At 45.0% G+C, this 21,038-nt stretch overlaps 1 long non-coding RNA gene across 1 annotated transcript in view; it reads left to right on the forward strand.

Annotated features, from left to right (window-relative positions):
* Positions 1 to 20,808, forward strand: part of LOC141277363 (uncharacterized) — a 94,327-nt gene extending 73,519 nt beyond the window's left edge. The window contains exon 4 of the long non-coding RNA XR_012328639.1: positions 19,380 to 20,808. This is a non-coding gene — a long non-coding RNA (uncharacterized lncRNA). The remainder of the gene's footprint in view (positions 1 to 19,379) is intronic.
* Positions 20,809 to 21,038: the final 230 nt, after the last annotated feature.

Below are 21,038 nucleotides of genomic sequence, written 5' to 3' on the forward strand. Positions count from 1 at the left end.
CTTATAGTTTTAAAAGTCTTTTCCATATCTGTAATTAGGTGTAATTTCTCATTTTGAATGTTGTTTATTATGCCTCTTCTTTCATTTCTTCATCGCCACTGGAAATTTGTATATTTTACTGGTATTTTTAAAGACAGCTTTGATTGTACTGATTAGGTCTACTTTTCTTTCCTGCTTTGGTTGTGCTTTCATATTTTATGGTGTTTATTTACTATGTCCAGGGAGAAAGTATTTTAGTTTATTATTTTTGAGTTTCTTATTTTGATGCTCAAAATTTTAATTTTCAAGCTATTCAATCAATTTTAAAGAGATACCTTTATTCCTCTTTGAAAGCATGTTCTGAGTTTGTTGAGTTTGATTTCTTTCTTTCATAGAGTTGGTTTTCCATAAATACTTAATGAACTTTTGATGTATCCCCGTACCCCAAAACACAAGCCTATTGTGCCTGCCTGTGCTGCTTTGAAGGAGGGGTGGCAAGTACTCGTTGAGGAGGGATTGACTAGTGGTGTGTTTTCTGGGTATATAGGTTCCCATCCTTCCTGATGGTCAGTATGGTCAGGGGCCTCACTGAATATGCGGGACAGGGCTTCCTTTCTTGGGAGAGGAAAGGGGCTGACCAGTCTGGCTGTCCTGAGTGCTGCTGCCCAGATAACCTTTCTCTGAATAACCAGGGTCCACTGTCTCTTCTTCCATCTTATACCTCTGAGTTTAGAGTTCCACGGGACAGCTTCTCCCTTCAAAATTATCTTTCTTTTTGGCAGTTTTCCTCTGATTTCCTTTTTTTCAGATCAAATCTTGTTTATTTATATTCTTCTAAATTTCTTCACCATTTCTGAAATACTAGCATCACTTGTTTTGTTTTCCTGGGCTATTATAGATTTTTTTTTTTTTTTTTTTTTGTGGTACGCGGGCCTCTCACTGCTGTGACCTCTCCCGTTGCGGAGCACAGGCTCCGGATGTGCAGGCTCAGCGGCCATGGCTCACGGGCCCAGCCGCTCCGCGGCATGTGGGATCTTCCCAGACCGGGGCACGAACCCGTATCCCCTGCATCCGCAGGCGTACTCTCAACCGTTGCGCCACCAGGGAAGCCCTAGTATAGATTTTTTAAATCGTTTTATTTCATTTTGTAGAATTGTATATTGTCACCTTCACTACTCCAAATGCAATTGTACTTTTAAATAAATTCATGTTTTATTAACCTCAAGCACCCATATATATTTCAAAAATAGTTGTATTTCTATATAAGATGTAAGAGTTATAAGAGATATATATTATTTATCACATAGGTAAGAGTTTTTCTATGTACAGAGAATATTTAGTACCTCTGTGAATTCAAGACTTCCCAATGTCTGTGATCCAAAGGTTGAGAATAATGCACTTGACAGCCAGGACAAATAGTGTGGCCACTGATTAGAATATTAAGATAGGTAAATATGGAAATGAATATAATCATTTGTCACTGTAATTTTCTCTTCTGAGATTTACCAATTTAAAAATTAACTTTTGGATACTCATGTGGATTATATAAATTTCTGTATGGGTGGTGGTAAAAGTGATGATGTATATTGATTAAGATAAGAAAAGAATATGTTTGCTGAATTGGGGTTTGGTTGTTTTAAGCCTGTTTGTATAATGAGTGTTAAATACGACACTTCTGTCGGGAGTCTCCAAGATCACCTCCAGGTCCGATTTGCTAGAAGGACCCACAGGATTCAGCATATAGTTGTACTCACAGCTGTGGTTTAGTCCAGCAAAAGTATCCAAAGAGAAGTCAACAGAGGAAAAGGCACATGGGGCAGAGTCTGGAGGAAAACAGGTGCAAGCTTCCAAAAGTCATCTCCCATTGGAATCACACGGGATTCACTTAATTCCTCCAGTAACAAGTTGAGACAACATGTGTGAAGCTTGTTAGAGATGGGGATTTTTATTGGGAGAACCTCTGCCTAGCACATACCAAAGTTCCAGCCTCCTAGAAGGAAAGTACGTGTCCATTATAAATCATATAATTTGTGCAAATGATTTAGGCACAAGGAGTCATTCTTCTCTTTTAGGGAAAAGCTTTATTTCAGTATAAGGAAATGTTTACCATTCAAGTTTCCGGATGCCAGCCAAGGGCTAACCTTGCAAGCAGGCCTTTCTAAGGATAGGGGTCTCAGCCCTACCATGCAATCTCCTTTCTACACAACTCCTAACCTCTGCTTTTGAATAGACATGATGGAACAAATAATATGTTACTGACTAAATCTGCAAGAAGTTTTTTTTTTCACCTTTCTTTTTCCTACTCACAAGCCTAAAGACATGTCAGTTAATAGCATATGAGAGTCCTGGGATGTACTTTTACAAACATTTCTTAAGTATCTACTATGTGCCAGGCACTCTGCTAAATGCTGGGGCTGCAGAGACCATGGGACTCACAAACTTAAGAACATAGTCCTTCGCTGAGACACGCATGGCCAACCCTGCTGGCCTGCCCCAGGACTGCCATGAACCTGAGAGTTTTTATTCTGGGAAGGACTGGATTTTCAGTTGAGACTTTTATTGAGCCTGATGATCTAGGCTCAGAACGACATGATCTCAGGAAGGACACATAGAAACTGTCCAGTCTGAACTATTTGGGTGAGATTCACCTGCCAGGAGTGGCAGGCTCATTTCCCCCGACAATCTTTCATGTTTTATTCGGTTTTATTTCACTGTTTGGGAAAGATTATCCCCTGATTTGTTTATTTTTATCTGCTGAGGTGTTGGTGGCAATACTAAATGACATGAAAGGAATGTACACGGGGCTTTGAGGAAACCAAGGGCCTGAAAGAGCCCTTTTGTCTTGGTTTGTCTCCAAGGGCATCATTGGAGCCCATGTAGTGCTGCTCTGAGCTTAGAAACCTTCTCTGGGCCAGTGACTGGTGTCTTGGACCTCATGACCATCAAGGAACAACTCTCTCTGAGCTCCTCTGGGCCCTGGGTTTCTCATTAAGGGGATTTTGGAGTTTGGAGGGTGATGGAGCATCTTAGGACCCGGGGTGGAGAGGAGGTCAGGACCAGGCGTGCCCAGTGCCGCCACGGAAGCTTGGAAACGGGTTTTCAGTGGGAGATGGAGGAATAGCCCAGTGACTGACTCCAGGAAAAGAGGTCAAGTTTCAACCAAAGATGAGAAGGAAGTGCAGTGGGACCAGGGCCAGGAGACCTGAACAAAGAGGAAGCACGGTGCTTGGGTTGCGTTTCCCCAACACACTTGGCGGGAAGGATGAAAAGGAACTTACAGGACTCAAGTCAGTGTTTCTGTGCTTCTGGAGCGTCTCTGTTGATCTGTATTAGGAACGTGGTGGGCGATGCTCTTTGATAATCCTAGGTGAGGTGGGGGGAGACTCTGCACCCCTCTATGTCTTTTCCTGGGACAGGCTGGTAGATTTCATTCCAAGTGTGCAATTGTGTGGTGTCTGTTTAATGCTGCTGGTGGGGAGAGTCCAAGCCTGGCCGTGATGGGGGACAACGGCAGGGCATGTGGCTCAAGGCCCAGAAGGCAGATGACCCCTTTGGAGGGCTCTCCCTGTGGGTTTTGTATGTTATAGGTTTCATGTGTGCATTTTGGTTTATTTCTGAATTGCTGCAGCCCCTTTAGTGGCCATGGGACACGACTGCTGTAGGGAAGTTGTAATGAACTTTCCATCTGAGGGAGTCTTGGTTGTAAGAGGCAGACTGTAATTTCGGAGTCAAAGGTGAGGAGATGGGTCAAGATGTGGTGACAGGTTCAGAGAAGTATCCCAAGGCTCTTCAATGTCAGCGAGTCCACTGCGATCAGTTGGTTCTATTTATGTTAAATACAACGTTGAGGTACAGAAAAGAGGATATTGGGGAATTAGTGGTTGGAGGGGGGGTGATGGTTTGCAGACCAGCCAGAGAGAGAGAGAGAGAAATAGAGGCAATGGGGCAAAGCACACCTGGGTTCTGCCCCGCCCAGGGTGCTCCGTGCAAGCTGACTGATTACCCCCCGGAGCCTCTTCTTCAGCTGCACGTGGGGGGATAATCATCGTCCCTACTTCCCACAGTCATTATGAGCATCGAGAGAAAGCATGCACAGGAAGTCGCTGGATTAGTGCCCAGTGTACAGTAATTACATTTCACTGCGGACTTGTACTATGCCTGTTACTACTACTATTACTCCTGCAGGCTCTTACCCAGGACGAGGCTGGTGCAGTAGAGTCAGGGCATGGGGCCATCCCTGGGAAAATGAGGGTCTTAGAACTCTGTCTGCGGGGAGAGGGCTTGGATCCTTTGTTGGGGCAGCTGGGGAGAGACCTGCCCAAGGAGAGAGCAATAAGTCTATGCATTTGATCTCCAGAGTCTAGATCAGTCTGGGACTCCTGGGCCACAGAGGTCCTTCCTTTTCCTGTCAATCTGGGGGCGTGGCTTTCTCTCAGTCAATCACCCACTGGCTTATAAGCATTGAGATAAAGCAAATGTAAAGTGGGAACAATACTGCCCAACTGTGGCTGTGATTACACTTTTCTAATGTGTCTCTGAATTGGTCACTTAAGTCAGCAGATGCCTGACGTAAATGGGCCTCCACCCTCCTCCACAAAATATCCCCACCTAGAACACAGAAGTCGGTGGTTGTTTTTGCTTTAACTTTGACTTTGAGGGGTGCATCTCCCACAATAAATGAAATATTGTGTGACGCGTCTGCAGGGTGCTCACTCAGAGTCAGGTGAACAGTGGTGCCCTTGCCTCTTGTAACCTGTTCTGAAAAGAGCTGCTAGAGGGATTCTGTTAAAACAAGAATCAGATCAGATCTCTTCTCTGGTCAAAATCAACCTCCCCTCCCCCGTCAAATGCTCCACTCCAACACCTCTTATTCCCCCTCCTAATTTATATTTCCACTAGCACTTATCACTGTCTAACATCACAGTCATCCTTAGGTATCCACGGGAATTGGTTCCAGGACCCATTGCAGATACCAAAATCCGCAGACGCTCAAGTCCCATAGTCGGCCGGCCATATCCACGGGGTCCGCATCCACGGATTCAACCAGCCATGGATTGTGTACTAAGTCTGTGATGCTACAGTCAGGTCACAAGCCAGTCACTATAAGAACCAAATATGTTTGGTCAACAGATGACTCTTGTTACGAACTCCAGGTCCTAAGGAACTTACCACTTGGGAACCAAGAAATTCTTTAAAATGGAAGAATTGAGACCAAATGCACAACTGTGCAGAATAACCAGGGATGCTGTCTAGAAGCTTCTGCTAGTAAAATGAAAAATCTTTCAGTGATGCCAGGTGGTGCTATTAGGAAGCTCACATACGCATCAGATTCCTTACATCAACAGCCTGAGCAATTTAGATTTTCTTTAGTGTACTTTCAACCTCTGGGCCCAACGATTTCTTCGGTAATTTTGCAAGAGTTTGTTATACCATCTCCTCCCCCAGTAAAGTCAACCCCTTCAGACCTCAGTTTCCCCAGGGAGTAAATGGGAAGTGGAATACGATGACCCCTCGGCTTCCTCAACCCGGATTTTCTGTGATTCTGTGACAGGAGTCCCAGCTTAGGTGAAGCAGAACTGAATAAAAGCTTTCCGCGGCCGAAGATGGTGAGGCCCCTCATGCAGCTGGAACTATGCCCCTCTTTTGTCCATTTCATGCTTATGCTTCTTAGCTTTTCAAATCATCCTTGAGCCAGTCCTGCAGGGGTCTTCTGCAGGGTCTCCTTTTTCCTAATCACCTTTCCCTGGGCATCTTCTGTTCATATGGGTTCTCTGCTTGGATGTTTGACTCAACCGATGTTGATTAGCCCAGATGTTGCAACCTGGAGGGTTGAGAGAAGAGGTCCAGAGGGAAAGGCCTCCTGGTACTGCTGCTGGCCTCTGTTGTGGGTGAGACTACGTCCAACTTGTCAGGATCTTGTAGGACCAAAAATTACTTTTACATATCCTAAGAGCGAGAATGATCTGGAAATTACTGGAACGCTGGAAACAAAGTCAGTGTTCTATAATCGGAAGGATCTTTAGAGTAAGTTGGTCCAACTTCCCCATCCCGGCTAGGAATTTCTTCTCCATCCTCCCCAAGAGGTGGTCAGTGAACTTCTGCTTGCACAGCCCAAGTGATGGGGAGCTCATTACCACCTGAAACAGCTCATTCAATTTCTGGACATCTCCAATGGTATCCATTTGTTCCATCCACAAAGCTGAGATTGGTTTCCCTTAGGGGGCACCCATTTGAAGATGAATCTTGGGTCACCAGTTGGACTCCACAGAGAATGTGTAACCCATTCATCAGCATCTTCTTGCCTCCAGGCTCAACTGCTCTTTTCAGCACATGGATTTCCATTCTGTCCTCCTCTCGGAGGGCCCTTGAAGAACTCTATTCTTCAGTCCTGGACTGATTCACACAAAATAAGCAGTGGGGGATCTGAAAGGTCTTTAGAGAGCTGTCCACGCACAAGTACTTGCCAAGGAGGGAGAGGGTGTGTTTCAGCCACTGGGTTCTGGGCAGGGGCATCTGGATCAAATAACCTGTTGAGAACAACTGGCCTGGCTCTGAACCTCTGGGCCAGAACCAATGCCCATTTGCCGTCATACCTTTCCAGGGCACTTCTTAGAGAATATTGGAGCAAATATAACCCTCAGAGAGAATCTGCTTCACCCTTTTATTCCATTTGACACATGGGGAAGACTGAGTCCCAGAGAGGGGGACAGCTTTGGCAAACGTCATCCAGCAGTAGAAAAAACTGAAGCCCAGATCTTGTGCTTCCCGATTTCAGTGAGATTGCATTTCATTTAAAAGAGAAACACTGGGGCTTCCCTGGTGACACAGTGGTTGGGAGTCCGCCTGCCTATGCAGGGAACGCGGGTTCGTGCCCCGGTCCAGGAGGATCCCACGTGCCGCGGAGCGGCTGGGCCCATGAGCCATGGCCGCTGGGCCTGCGCGTCCGGAGCCTGTGCTCCGCAACGGGAGAGGCCACAACAGTGAGAGGCCCGCGTACCGCAAAAAAAAAAAAAAAAAAGAGAAACACTGAAGATCTCAATGTGTCTTTGGTTCCGGGAGTCCTCAGAGAGCTTTGTCCTCCGGAAATTACCTCTTCTTCCCATTGTCTGTGGTTTCCCCATGCTGATCCTGTGTCTGTGTCCTGAGCTCAGGGGGCACTGCCCCAGCCTGGAGCTTCCTCCCCCATCCCTGAAAGTCTGCAACCCAGCACCTTCCTAATTCATGACCCCCCAGGGCTTATCATCGCAAAGGTACGATGAAAAGAAAATCTGTTAATATTCAAGCAACTCTGCTAAACAAGCAACTCTTTCAGGGTGACTATTTATTGCTATTTATGATGACAGATTATCTTTCTGATTTCCCCCAGCACATGTCTCCAGAGGAAATTAGATACAGTACTTTCCTTAAGCAGGACCAGGAGAGGATGTTTCTATAAATACTTAACAACTTGTCAGGGGAGATTACAAATATTGGCATGTCCTTCACAATGTCATGTTGGTTACTGAAGCTGTTGTAAGAAATCAGGATAGTTTATTTTCTTCCTGTTTGAAGGTAGTGCTACATTTTCTGAGGCCAGAGGAGGTGCTTCTAGAGGCAGAAGCTCTAGGATCAGACTCAAGGCCAGGGGCCCGGCACCCCCCAGTCTTCTCACGGGACTTACCAAGAGCACGGGCTTTGGGGTCAGATGTCTGAGTCCACTGGCTCCACTATTTCCCAGCTCAGGGACCTTGGGCAAACCCCTGAGCTTCTCAGAGCCTCAGTTTTCTCCTCTGAATGATGACTGTATCATGACTCATCTCAAGGTGTTGCAAAGATTAAATGAGGCAACGTGTGAAAATTCCCTGTCCTGTGGTGGGTGATCCACAATACGGATCTCGTTCTCTCCTCTTTCCAGTCCATCGAGAAGACCTCCCTCATCAGCAGACATGGGTGGCCCTAAGTCCTATTGTCTTCTGACTTCCTGTGTTGCTTAGGAGAAATCTGACAATGAGGAGAATAATAAATACAGTTAATGAATGCTAACACTTCTCAATCTCTTACCATGTGTCAAGAATTGTTCTAAGGGCTTCACGTGGATTCAGTCATTTAGTCCTCCTAGCAACCTTATGAGGGAGGTACTAGTAGCATCCCTCTTTTACAGAGGAGGAAACTGAGGCAGAATGATGTGCTCAAGGCCACCCAGGTAGAGGGAATGGAGCTGAGATTGGCCTCAGGCACTCAACTACCCAGCTTTGAGATCTCTGAAGGATGGCCCTCACTCCTTTTTAGCAATCTCTCTCCTCAGTACCCTTAAGAATTTTCTCTTTATCCTATGTGTTCTGAGTTTTACCATCATGGGTGTAGGTATGGAGTTTTAATTTATCCTTCGTAACACTTGGTAGCATTTTTAGATCCAGGGACTCATGGCTTATTTAAGTTCGGTGAAATTCTCAGCTGTTAGCTCTTCAAGCACCGGCTTCTCTGGTAGCTCCCATCAGACCTATTTTGGAGTTTTGGAGTCGCGTTTCCTGTCTTTCAACTTCTTCTTTCATATTTTTGAATCTCTTATCTCTGTTTGGCTCTGTTCTGTTTGATCTCTGTGTTCTCAATTCCCGCTCTTCCACTCTGTCCACCATTCTGGTCAATTTCTCCATTGAGTTAAAATTTCATGAACTCTCTTTCATTTCTAAGATCTCTAATTGGTTCCTTTTCATAGTCACTTCCTTTTTATTTCATCATCTTATTTCTCGTGTCACGGTTGTGGCTCCTTTCTTGACCCCTGTAAGTCTATTATGGTGCTTGTTATGTACGTAGTCCTTCCCGGAGGGTTCTGTTTGATCCCTTTTCCTTCAGAGGTAAGTGATTTCCTTTGTGGAGTTCGTGGTGGTGATTTTCCTTGGCTACTTTGTGCCTCCTGTTTTTGAATTCACCTGCTGGATTTCTCAACAGCCTCCACCCGGTCCCTGGGTCCTGTCCTCTCGGTAACCGGGTGCAGGAAGTCTCAGTGTAATCGTGGGTGGACGGGAAGTGAGTTTCGGATTCTTGGCCTCTTCGGGGAGGCATCCATCTGGGCTGCAGCCTGGGGAAGGCTGTGTAGTTTTAGTCCCATTTATTGCTGCTAGGCACGCGCCAATGTTTCTTTTAGGAGTCTTGCTTTAAGATCTACAGGGGTCTCTCTTTCTTATTTTTGAGCACGCTTGTGTGTTTTTCCTTGGCACTAGGAGTTTGGAGCAGAAACGAGGAGTTTTAGCACTGTCTTAGTCCAACATCTTGAACCAGAAACCCTCCCTTATTATTATTCTCTGTTAAAATGAAATAATCGACATATACCAAAAAAACGTATATAATATTGACTATGAAGCATAATAATAAATGTAATAAGACATACACCAGTGAAACGGCTCCCTGCTTAAGTATTAGAACCTGACCAGTGCTGTTGAAGCCACTGTGTGTTCCTTCTCAACCCATCTCTTTGTCTCCTCCACCCGCAGGTAACCACTCTTGGGTATTTTCTGTTTATCTTTCTCTTGTTTCCCCCTCCATTATTTCTCACCATTTTTTTTCCTGAAGGGAAGTACCATAACATTGGCTTCTTAGAATTGTGCTATGAAGTTACAAAAATAATTAAAACACATTTGCACATAAATGACCAACAAGTCAATGGAACAGGACAGAGAATTTAGGAACAGACTCAAGTTTGTAAGGGAATGTATTAGGCAATAAAGGAGGTATTCTAAATCAAGAGCAAAAAGGGTGATCTATTCAGTAAATTGGTGTTGGGCAATTTGTTACCTATTTGGAACAAAACACATTTTAAATTCTTATCTCACAACTTACATAAAAGTGAACCCCTTAATTGATTAAAACAAATGTAAATTACAAAAAAAGACCCAAATCATAATAGAACTAAAAGAAAATTTAGGAGAATGATTTTATAATCTTGGGGTAGAAACGCCTTTCTAAGCAATACACAGAGCCTCAAAGCTGTGAAGGAAGAGATTTATACAGTTAACTACATAAACATTTAAACCTTTGACATAGCAAACGATGCAAATAGAATCTAAAGACAAACACCAGAATGAGCGAGAATATTTGCGAAACATGTAATAGATGCAAACACACATGTATGTGTGTTTATATATGTTTTAAATTCATCTAACGGGTTAAAAATTACTAAGCCATAAAAAACAGAAGTCACCTGTAATTCTGCCCCTTAGGACCACTATTTACATTTTAGTATATACTGTTTCAGACTATTTTTTCCCTCGTGCATTTTTTTCTTAAGCACATTGCTTCCATATCTGGGATTATGCTGTATAGGTTTTTTTTCCTATGACTTTGAACTTGGTGCAGTGTAAATGTTTTTTCACATAAGTAAATACACGCAAACGATAAGTTCTTCTGCAAAAATCATAACGTCTATTTATTGTATCAAGTTACTAAAACTTGTTTAATAAATTAATTAATTTTCTAAAGTTAATATGCCTAATATAGGAGGGAATCCTACAAATCAATAAGTAAAAAACAAACATACAATGGAGCAAAAGAAATGAACAGGCCATCAATCCACAGACTGAAGAAGAAAAACGGCAATGGCTAACAAACGCAAAACGCCATTTACCTCACTAATAATTAAAAACACTCAAGTAAAACATTTCTGATTTATAGCACTGGGAACATTTTTTAAAATGTAGGTAATGCCTAGGCTTGGCAAGGATGTAGGGAAACAGACAGGCTTGGTAAACTGATGGAGTATTTCTCAGGTAACTTGGCAGTATCTTTAAAAATTAAAAAAGGGGTTTCCCTGGTGGCGCAGTGGTTGAGAGTCCGCCTGACGATGCAGGGGACACGGGTTCGTGCCCCGGTCCGGGAAGATCCCACATGCCGCGGAGCGGCTGGGGCCGTGAGCCATGGCCGCTGAGCCTGCGCGTCCGGAGCCTGTGCTCCGCAACGGGAGAGGCCACAACAAGAGGCCTGCGTACCGCAAAAAAAAAAAAAAAAAGTGCATACCTGGGTTCTGGCTCAGCAATCCCACTGAAATCTGAGCTGGATAGATGGTCACTGCGGTGTTGTCAAGGGTAGAGGGGCGGATGGTATATGGGACGGAGGGAGAGGTTTCTAATTTTGATTGAGTATACTTGAAAATGCTCTTGGATTGTGAATCTTTTTTTTTTTTTTGACTTTTTGTACATTTTCAGTCTTCTTAAATTTTTCTTAATAAATATATTGCTATCATAATCAGAAAGTCAACATTTTTAAAGGAAAGTTTTTAATGGGAACTAATTCGGTGTTTGAAGTGCTTACACTGTACGTGCACTCAGTATAAGGTCACCACAAAAATAATAGCAATGACAAAAAGGAATCACAAAACTATACAAGAGACAGACAGAGGTCACCTCATACCTCATTATTTTCAGAAAAAAACCCCAGTTCCTTAGAATGAGATACAAAAAGGGTCTGGGTCTGCAGCCTTCTGTAGCTTCCCAGTTCATCTTTCCTCCATGCTCCGACTGTTACCGAACCCAGGTCCGCTGCTCGCCGCTCAAAAACCAATAAAGAGGCCAGGTTGGTGGAAAGGAAAGTTTGCTTTATTTCGGATGCTGGCAACCGGGGTGGGAGGGCAGACGTCTGTCCAAAGGCCAACTCCCCCCCACCCCCCAACAATCAGGGGGCAAGAGCTTTTATAGACGGAGGGAGGGGGCTACATGCAGAAACAATACAGTCAGCTCTGACAGTCACCTTGAAATTGGTCATCGGTGGTCTGACCAGCATCATCTTGATTGTTCAGTGCCAGGGTCGGTTTGTTCCCATTTTCTTGAGACCAATTCTCAGAATTGCGGCAGCTTATGTCATGGCAACAGTCTGGTCACCGTGTAGTTAACTTCTTCCACCTGCTGGGGGTTTCAGGATCTACAAGACAGCTCACAGGATACGGCTCAGAATATTATCTACAGCCCTCGAGGAGGAACTAAAGGTCCTTGACTATGCTTAATGACTAAATTATTATTATTTGGTCTCCTTTGACCTTTCCTCTGTTTCTGTATTTTCTCACTTCTCTGATTAAACTTATTCTTTGGCTAAAGTTTTTCTGCAGACAAAAGATGGGCTGAGGACATGGGGGGCAAGGACCATGGGGTCCTGCTCTGTTTCATGAGCACTTAGGTCCAAGCAACCCCCAGCAGTTCCCTGGATGTGAAATGCTCTTTATTGACTGGGCTCAATGCACATGCTTTCCTTGCTGCCTGACAGACCACCCTTCCCATCTGGGCAACACCCTTGGAGAGCAGACGCTAGCCTGATCCATCAGTGTGTTCTTAGGACCCAGCAGAGGGACTTACAGACAGCAGTCATGGTCAATATGTGCTTTATGAATGAATGAATAAATAAAGGAATGAAGTGAAGACTCAGAGTTTCGGCTAGAGACAGACCCAAGACCCCAGTGAGTCAGTGGTGGAGGCAGGGCTACCTCTGGCTCTCTGCTAACATGTGCTATTTTCCCCCACATCCGATCCCTGCTGCTTCACAGTTATCGTGGGGAGACAGTGGTAAGAGCGGAAGGGCAGGCCCTGAGAGCAGAAACGGCAATGCAAGTTCACGGTGACTCACTAGCTGCTAGATCCCCATTATGTGGCAAAAGCCCTGCCAGCTAGGGGCCCCCAATCTGTGGAGCACCCCTTCTGTAAGGAAGTCGGACCTGCTGGGGGTCCTAATTAAACACGAACGGAGTCGGAGACTGCAGGATGCCTTTGATGGAGGGGAGGGCTGGGACAAGGCAAACCCCACCGTGTGTCAAATGTACACAGGTGCATTGCTCAGCGGGTTTGGGGGTCACGTGAATAAATCAGTATTTTATTTGACAGCAGCTCCACCCACACGGAAGAGCCACTTGGGTCATCTGTCTGTCCAGGACTTGGCATCCGCAGGGCCATTCTGACTAGCTCAGTTATTTTTAGCTGCTATGAAAATCATAACATCCAGTGATGTGGACCCCATTTTTGCCAACTGATGCACAAATAGTTTTTTTCTTAATTATCAAACTGACTATAAAACCTTTTTAATTTGGGGATATTTCCAGTGTTAAGGTGGAAGGCACTCTAACGTTCGTGCAGGATGACAGGTAGTCAATGAGGAGAGAAAAAGCCCCATGCTGGCTCTGCCAGTCCCTCTGTTCTTGCTGCACTAAATTACAGAATTAACAGGCTCTTAGAAAAGACTGACACACAGTTACCGTGAGAAAGACAATTAAATGTGGAAACTCACTTTTCTCACTGCATTGAATTTTAACGGGAGGCTTTGAGACTCAGTAAATCTCTTTCCTATTTCTTCTCCCCTGTCCCATAAGTTCTTCAAAAAAGCATCTAGAACACTGAAGAGGTTCCTCTCTCTCTTGATCCTCTCAAACTCCTCGTTACGGCTGTGTTTCGTTCCAGAAAGTTTCTTTTGAGATCAAGGAGAATGCTAAATACCCATATAGTTCAGTCATTTCCTGGATGGTCTTCTTTTTTTTTTTTTGCGGTACACGGGCCTCTCACCGTTGTGCCCTCTCCCGTTGCGGAGCACAGGCTCCGGACGCGCAGGCTCAGTGGCCATGGCTCACGGGCCCAGCCGCTCCGCGGCATGTGGGATCTTCCTGGACCGGGGCACGAACCCGTGTCCCCTGCATCGGCAGGCGGACTCTCAACCACTGCGCCACCAGGGAAGCCCTGGATGGTCTTCTTGTTCGTCTTTACCGCTTCCAAACAATCTAGGCCAAATTCATTCATTCATTCATTCACTTGCTTATTCACTTGACAAATAACCCTTTGATCTTGCATTTTCTAGAGGCTAAAGGTCTGATCTTGATTTGATTCAGTCTAAGGGAGAGAGAGAGATGTGAGGGGGTGATTATATACCTGGGGTAAGAGCCTCGGAGATGGATGTAGAAGGTGCAGGAGTTCGCAGAGGAAGAGTTAGTCCTCACACAGGCAGTCCTTCCTGCCCCCCTGCATCTGGACACTCTAGCATCATGGCCTCTGTCTGCAGGTCCTCGGCCCTCCCCTGGCACGAAATTGGCTCTTGCTAAATGTGTCCTGAATTGACTCGACTTGTTAACCTTTCACCTGAGTCCTCCCAAGGTTATGCATCCAACTCAAATGAGTCTGCACTCTGCCCCAGGGGCTCTCATGATTAATTGCGAAGAAAAGTTCTTTTTGAGGGGAAGAGGAGGAATTTTTTTTTTAATCCCACTTTTCTCCCAGCCCCAGCTGTTCATCAGTCAAGCATTTGTCATATTGTAGTCCTTTAACCACTAGTCATTTCTGACTAATACCTGGCAGGCCGACATGGGGTACGAGTTCCAAGATGATAAATGCTTCCCTTCTTATCTTTTGATATCTGGAAGTAGAAAATTTCAAGGAAAAACGGTTTTACACCAAGACGACCATAAATCTCATTGTGTTCACAACAGAAGGCTGACCAGAGAAGTTTATTAAATCCGTAAGGGATTTGATGTATATCAAACTGTTACATAAAGTCAATACTTTGGAGAGAAGCAGACAATAAATACTCAGCAAGAGGCAATATTTCTATCAGGGAGAAGGCAATCGCATAAAGATTAGGGGAGCAATTTCAATATTGCCCGTCTCTCTGCTGTAAGAAGACATATCTTGTTTTCCAGAATGATCACAGGGGAAGGAGCCGGGGTGGGGCAGGCAGCCTTCAGGACTGGGCTAATCTCACCATCAAGCCCCAACTAGATGTTAAGCACTGAATGTGCATTTTTTTGTAAATCAGTTATATCTCAATCAAGCTTCAAAAATAAAAAATAAATAAAACCACGAGGGAGAAAGGACAGCACTGCCCACACTTGTGAGTACACGCAACAGTGCTTTCAAAGGGAGGTTCCCTGTGCCAGAAAACGGGAAGCTGTCCCTGAATTACTCCAAATTGTCGGGGTTTCTGGAGGCCATCTGTGGTCACCTGGATTTTTTTTTTTTGCGGTACGTGGGCCTCTTACTGTTGTGGCCTCTCCCGCTGTGGAGCACAGGCTCCGGACGCACAGGCCCAGCGGCCATGGCTCACAGGCCCAGCTGCTCCGCGGCACGTGGGATCCTCCCGGACCGGGGCACGAACTCGTGTCCCCTGCATCGGCAGGTGGACTCTCAACCACTGCGCCACCAGGGAAGCCCTCCCCTTGGGTGTTTTGAATGCAGGTAACAGGAAATCCAGCTGGTTAAAGATAATGCCTTGGTTCATGATAGGGTGTGTCTTCAGGGGGGTCTTGACAATAATATGACCAAGACCCAGGTTCTCTTTCCTGTCCCCTCCTCCTCCGTGACGGTTCCTTTTTCATAGGCGTCTCCTCTCGGGACTCCAAGATGCCTGCCAGTTTGGAAGACTGTTTGCTCCCTGCCTCATATTCCCTGGGGAGGAGGGTACTTTTCTTCCCCCAACCAGCAAACAAAATCCTCAGGCTTCAGCTGTTGGCTCCACTTAGGTGACAAATCTCCAGGGGAATGGAGCACACAGATTAGTTTAGGGCTGGCACATGGCCCCAGTGCGGGGAGGGAATGAGAGCTGGCGGATGGAAGCAGCTTCCTCGGAAGCACCCAGGATGTGTGAGGGAGAGTAGACGCCTGCCTGAAAACCCCGGGTTGTCAACCGAGAGACGAGAGGATCGTGCTGGGAAGCTCCAAACAGCACATGCTCAGAACAGAGACGCCCCTCTTTGCAGAATTGTCAGTGGTGGACCAAACCCAGAGACAGAGATGAGAAAGGAGGCAGACCAGGAAGTCAGAGGGTCACCAGGCCCGACACTCTGATCTTACAGATGGGAAAGTAAAGGGTCAGAGAGGGGATGAAGGGGCCCCTGGACTGCACAACAGGCCATGGCGGAGCTGCGATCAAAGTTCCTTCTCCTGAGGCTAATTTTCCCCCCACGGTAAAGCGCAGGCGAGAGAGAGAGAAGGAAGGAGGAGAATGGGGTAGGGGGGTGCTCGCTCAGATTTGTGGCTTTTCCCTCCTTGGTGGGTAGGAAGACTTCAGCACAGCTGCCCGTGAGGCAAGGCCAGCTCGGTGGTTTGTGCTTGCTGTGAGATTTGCCTTGTGGAGTCCAGAGTGTAAAGAGCAGAGAATGACAGAAAACACACACACACCCCCCAAACAACACTCCACTAGAAAATAGGCTAAACACATGAATAGACATTTCACTGAAGGAGATACACAGATGGCAAATAAACCTAAGACATTCAACACCAGTAACTGTTAGGGAAATGCCAGTTAAAACCACACAGAGATATCACTACGCTCCTATCGGAATGGCTAAAATAAAAAAATAGTGGCAACACCCCAGTGAGGGTGCTGAGAAACTGGATCATTCAGGCATTGCCGGTGGGAACGTGAAATGGTCCAGCCACTGCGGAAACATTTCAGCAGTTTCCTGACCAGCTAAACTCGGAGCTACCGTACAACCCAGCAAATTGCACTCCTAGGTGTTTAGCCCAGAGAAACGAAAATGGATGTTCACACAAAAACCTGTACACAAAATTTCATGGCTCTTTTATTTGCAAGAGTTGAAAACTGGAAATCATCCCAGATGTCCTTTGACGGGTAAATGGTTAAACAAACAGGTGCCTCCATACCGTGGACTAATTGCTACTCAGCCATGAAAAGGAATATACTATTGATTCAACCTGGATGAATATTCAGAGAACTGTGCTGAATGAAAAGAGTCAATCCCCAAAGGTTACATACTGTACGATTTCATTTACATAACATTTTCGAGACAGCAAAGCTATAGAAATGCAGAACAAATTAGTGGTTGCCGGGGATTAGGGGTGGTGGTGAGTGGAATGTGGTGAGTCTGGTTTTAAAAAGGCGAGAGAAGAGTCAGTATCTTGAGTGTGGAGTTGCATACAAGGTGATACAGCAACCACTACTGAAATTATCACTAGCAGGAGATAAGACTGTACAGAACCTAATACGTACACCCAAAATGAGTACAAGGAAAACTGAGGGAAACTGAACTAGATCAGTGGATGGTATCGGCGTCTGCATCCGGGTGGTGATGGTACAGTACCGTTTTGCAGACTGAGCAAAGCGGACTGGGCTCTCTCTGTGTTCTTTCTTACAGCAGCACGTGAATCTACAATTATCTTAGAAGATTTTTCTAAAGAGCAGAGAGGACTTTGCAGCAGACGTTTTCACCTTTTCATTTGCTAGGAATGTCCCATCATCCCCGAAGCTGCTAATGCATTTGCTTTAGGGACTTTGAGACAGGAAATCAGCTGTTGGTCCGGGATCTCAGAAGGGCCAGGGTGGCCCTCTGATAATTGTCCCCATGCTCCCCAGGGCCAGAAGTGGGGTATGGGGGGTTCACTAATGATGGGTCTCTGCACCATTAGGACACCTGTTGCCAATGATAAACTCATCCTGAAAGGCCCCTGCACTGCCCAGGAGGCTGAAATAAACAGCAAGCACAGGTTGGAGGAAACCAAAGCCTTTCATGACAGAGACTTGGGATGGAAAGTTGTTTTATTTTGCCAGAATCTTTGGGAAAAACACCCTGACATAATCACTCCCAGGTCCAGGATAAATGAACACAGAACGTGCTTCAAGGATGCAGTGAGTCTGATGGACTTTATGGATCGGCTCTTCCCTGGGTTTCTTCGGGAAATGCTCTGGCTCCCTCGTCTCAGGCCCGGTGGCACGGACACGACTATTTTCATGACAGGAGGGCATTTCCTTGGAATGAAATACGAAGTGGGGTGCATTCCACTGTCACCTCAGGCCGGTATGGTGCCCAGGCTCCGATAGACATTTCATTATTTCCAGACACATATTGCCTTCCATCAAGCATTGGTTTTATATGAAACCAGACTGATCAGGAGTGCTTTTTGGTACCAAAGGAAAAGAAGGGTGAGCAGCCCAGGAGTCATTAATTTCTTCACAGAAGAGCAGCCGTGTGTGTGTGTGTGTGTGTGTGTGTGTGTGTGTGCGCGCGCGCGCGTGTGTGTGTGTGTGTGTGTGTGTCTGATTCAAAGAGCAAGGGGAGAGAGTTAGACCACCCTTTACACCCATTGTTTAATCTACACTTTCCTGAAGAGCAGTCACCTTTTCATTCTGACTCTTGATGTTTTTGTTTTTGTCTCTCCAGGTGGGGTCACAGCCCTTGCTGGGTTTGTCCTCCTGTCTGGAGGGAAACAGAAATGCAGGGGGTGCGGGGTAGGAGTGGGGTCCGGGAGGTGGTGTGGTGGTGGGTGGGATGGCCTAGGATGGTGCTGCCCAGTGCCTGGGATCTAAACAGCTCTAAACAGACCTGCTGTGTGTCCCCAGCACACACCTGCCCTCTCTGAATCTCCATTTCCTCTTCAGTAACAAGAGGATAGGAGCCTAAGTGGCCTCAAGGGTTCCCTGGCTCTTGTGTTCTAAGGCGTTTACAACAGCTTGTGGGATTTTTCCCATCTGCACTTTCCTTTGGTGAAACCCACTAGGGGTGAGGGCTGGCCCAGGCTGTAGGAACTCCAGGAAAGGCCTCTGGGGCCACTGAAGTTTCTGACCCCCATCAGTCACCTGCTTATTGTATTTCTGCCACATCCTGATTTTTTTTTCCCCACCTTCTTTCAACCTCCTTCTTCATATCAGACAACCGCAGCTCCAACTTAGCCTTGAGTATCTGCAGTGACGGGGCACTCCCCACATTACAGGCAGCCTTGTGTATTGTTGGGAAATTTCACTCTTGCAGAGTCTTGTGCACAATAAAGAGATGGTTTCCCAGTACTCTTCATCCAGCTCTCTGTCTTCACACGGAGCAAGGCTCGTTCTTCTCACAAAAGACAGCTCTCATGTGCTGAAGGATGGTGATCGAGACCCCCTTTGTCTGTCCGTCTCCAGACTAAGTACTCCCAGATCCCGACTCATTTATGATTGTAGTCATGAGCGTCTTTATCATGCTGGTTTGGTTCTTATAAATATGTTACACAGCTGAAAATGTCCCTTCTTATGTATATAAAAATTGATCATAGCAGGAATTTAATATCACTATAGAAAATTTGTTTATTAGGGGATAAGAAAAAAGTCACCAAAGTTCCTCATTTTTAACCTAATTATTATTCATATTTTGGTATATTCCTTTCTGTCTTTTTCTCCGTCAAATTTCTAAATTTGAACGCGTTTCATCCCTTTCTCCACTTCATATCACACCAGAATTGTTTTTCATATTTCCTCCTAGTCTTTATAAGCATCATTTTGAAAGGATGTGGATTCTTCCATCTATTGATGTATTATAATTTATTTAACCAAACTCATACTGTTGGACATTTAGCTTATTTTTATGCAATTATAATGAATGCTGTGATGGACATTTTCAGCTGTGGCTTCTTCGAGAAAAATGTCAATGAGATGCATCATTGGGTCTGAAGGTTTGAATATTTATGGTTTCCTAGGGATGGCCCCAGTGCTTTGCAGGAGGGTTACCAGGTGCCCACTGTAGGAGATCCAGCATCTGGACTGAGCTCTGGAGAGAATGTTCTGAGTTGGCTGGACAGTGCTGGGCAGTGGAGGATGACCAGCTCCCTGAGGCGGAACCCTGGGTGTCTACTGATGGAGACGGTGTCAGATAATGGGTAAGAGTTTGGGCTTCAGAACCTGGCAGGACTGGGTTGAGCCCTGGCCCTGTCATTGGCCTGCTGTGTGATCCTGGGGGATTTACAGAGACTTGATTTTCTCATCTGTAAAATGGGAACAATACTTACCTTAATACCTTCACTTAGCACGATCACCAATGGCCTATGTACTAGATTCTGCTCTAACAAATATCCACAAACTTGATGGCTTTAAGCAACAGAAATGTATTCTCTCACAATTCTGGAGGCCAGAATTTGGTGGTGTTAGCGTTCCAGATTTTGGCCATTCGAAAAGATGTGTAGTGATATCTCATTGTTTAATTTACACTTTCCTGATGACATAGTCTGTGGAGCATCTTTTTATATGTTTATTTGCCACCTGTGTATCGTCTCTGGGGAGGTGTGTACTAAGGTCTTTGGCCCATATGTTAATTGGGCTGCTTGTTATCTTGTTGAATTTTAAGAGTTCTTTATATATTTTGGATAGCAGTCTTTTATCAGATGTGTCTTTTGCAAATATTTTCTCCCAGTCTGTGGCTTGTCTTCTCATTCTCTTGACATTGTCTTTCACAGTTCATTCTATTTTTTGATGTTATGAAGTGAACCATCAAAATAACTGAAAATAAGGCTATAGTCTCGACTACTGAAAGATAAAGGGAAAGACCAAGTGTGTGATAATTTTCTCATCTTTTAGAGCAGAAGTAGGCACATGAAGGCCCATGGGCCAGATTCTACTTGTCACCTGGTTTTGTAAATAAAGTTCTGTTAGAGCACAGACATGCTCATTCAATTACTTATTGTCTGTGGTTGCTTTCATGCTACCACAGAAGTGAATAACTGTGACAGAAACCATATGGCCTGCAAGGCCTAAAATATTTACTCTTTACCCTTTATATAAAAAAATTTGGTGACCAACGTTTTAGAGCAAGACCTCAAGACATCCAAGAAGCAGGGATTACATGTCATTCAAAAAATTATGAAGACAACTACTAGAGGGTTAGAACGTATTTTGTGTACTTTGCAACTCACAAGAAAGAAAACGTATACTCAAGACACGTAAGACAATTCGTGTGGGAAATAATGAGTATAGAGAAAGCATTTAAAGCAACAAAAATGAGGATAAAATAAGACCCAGAAATATCTATTATTTAAATAAAATAAAGGAGACAAGCTTACTAATTAAATTAACAAGTTGAACGTTAAGTTGTATTTAAGAGATGGATTAAAAATAAAATGATGCAAAAATCAAGAGTGACTTGTGGTTAAAATGACTAGATACTATCTTCCCCCAGAGACCTACTAAAATGATAGCAAGAGGGAAAAAAAAGTATAATTAACCATGGCAAAGAGAGCGAGTGAAAGCTTGGCCATGGAGAGATGACTTCAAAAAATTTCTTTGAGACAGAAGAGAGGTAACTGGCAATGCAGGGTGGAGAAAGTGCAGGGGAGAGTTAAAGTAGACAAGGAGAGAGGTTAAGA

Source organism: Tursiops truncatus, chromosome 20 (assembly GCF_011762595.2).
Source record: "Tursiops truncatus isolate mTurTru1 chromosome 20, mTurTru1.mat.Y, whole genome shotgun sequence".
Classification (NCBI taxonomy): domain Eukaryota; kingdom Metazoa; phylum Chordata; class Mammalia; order Artiodactyla; family Delphinidae; genus Tursiops; species Tursiops truncatus.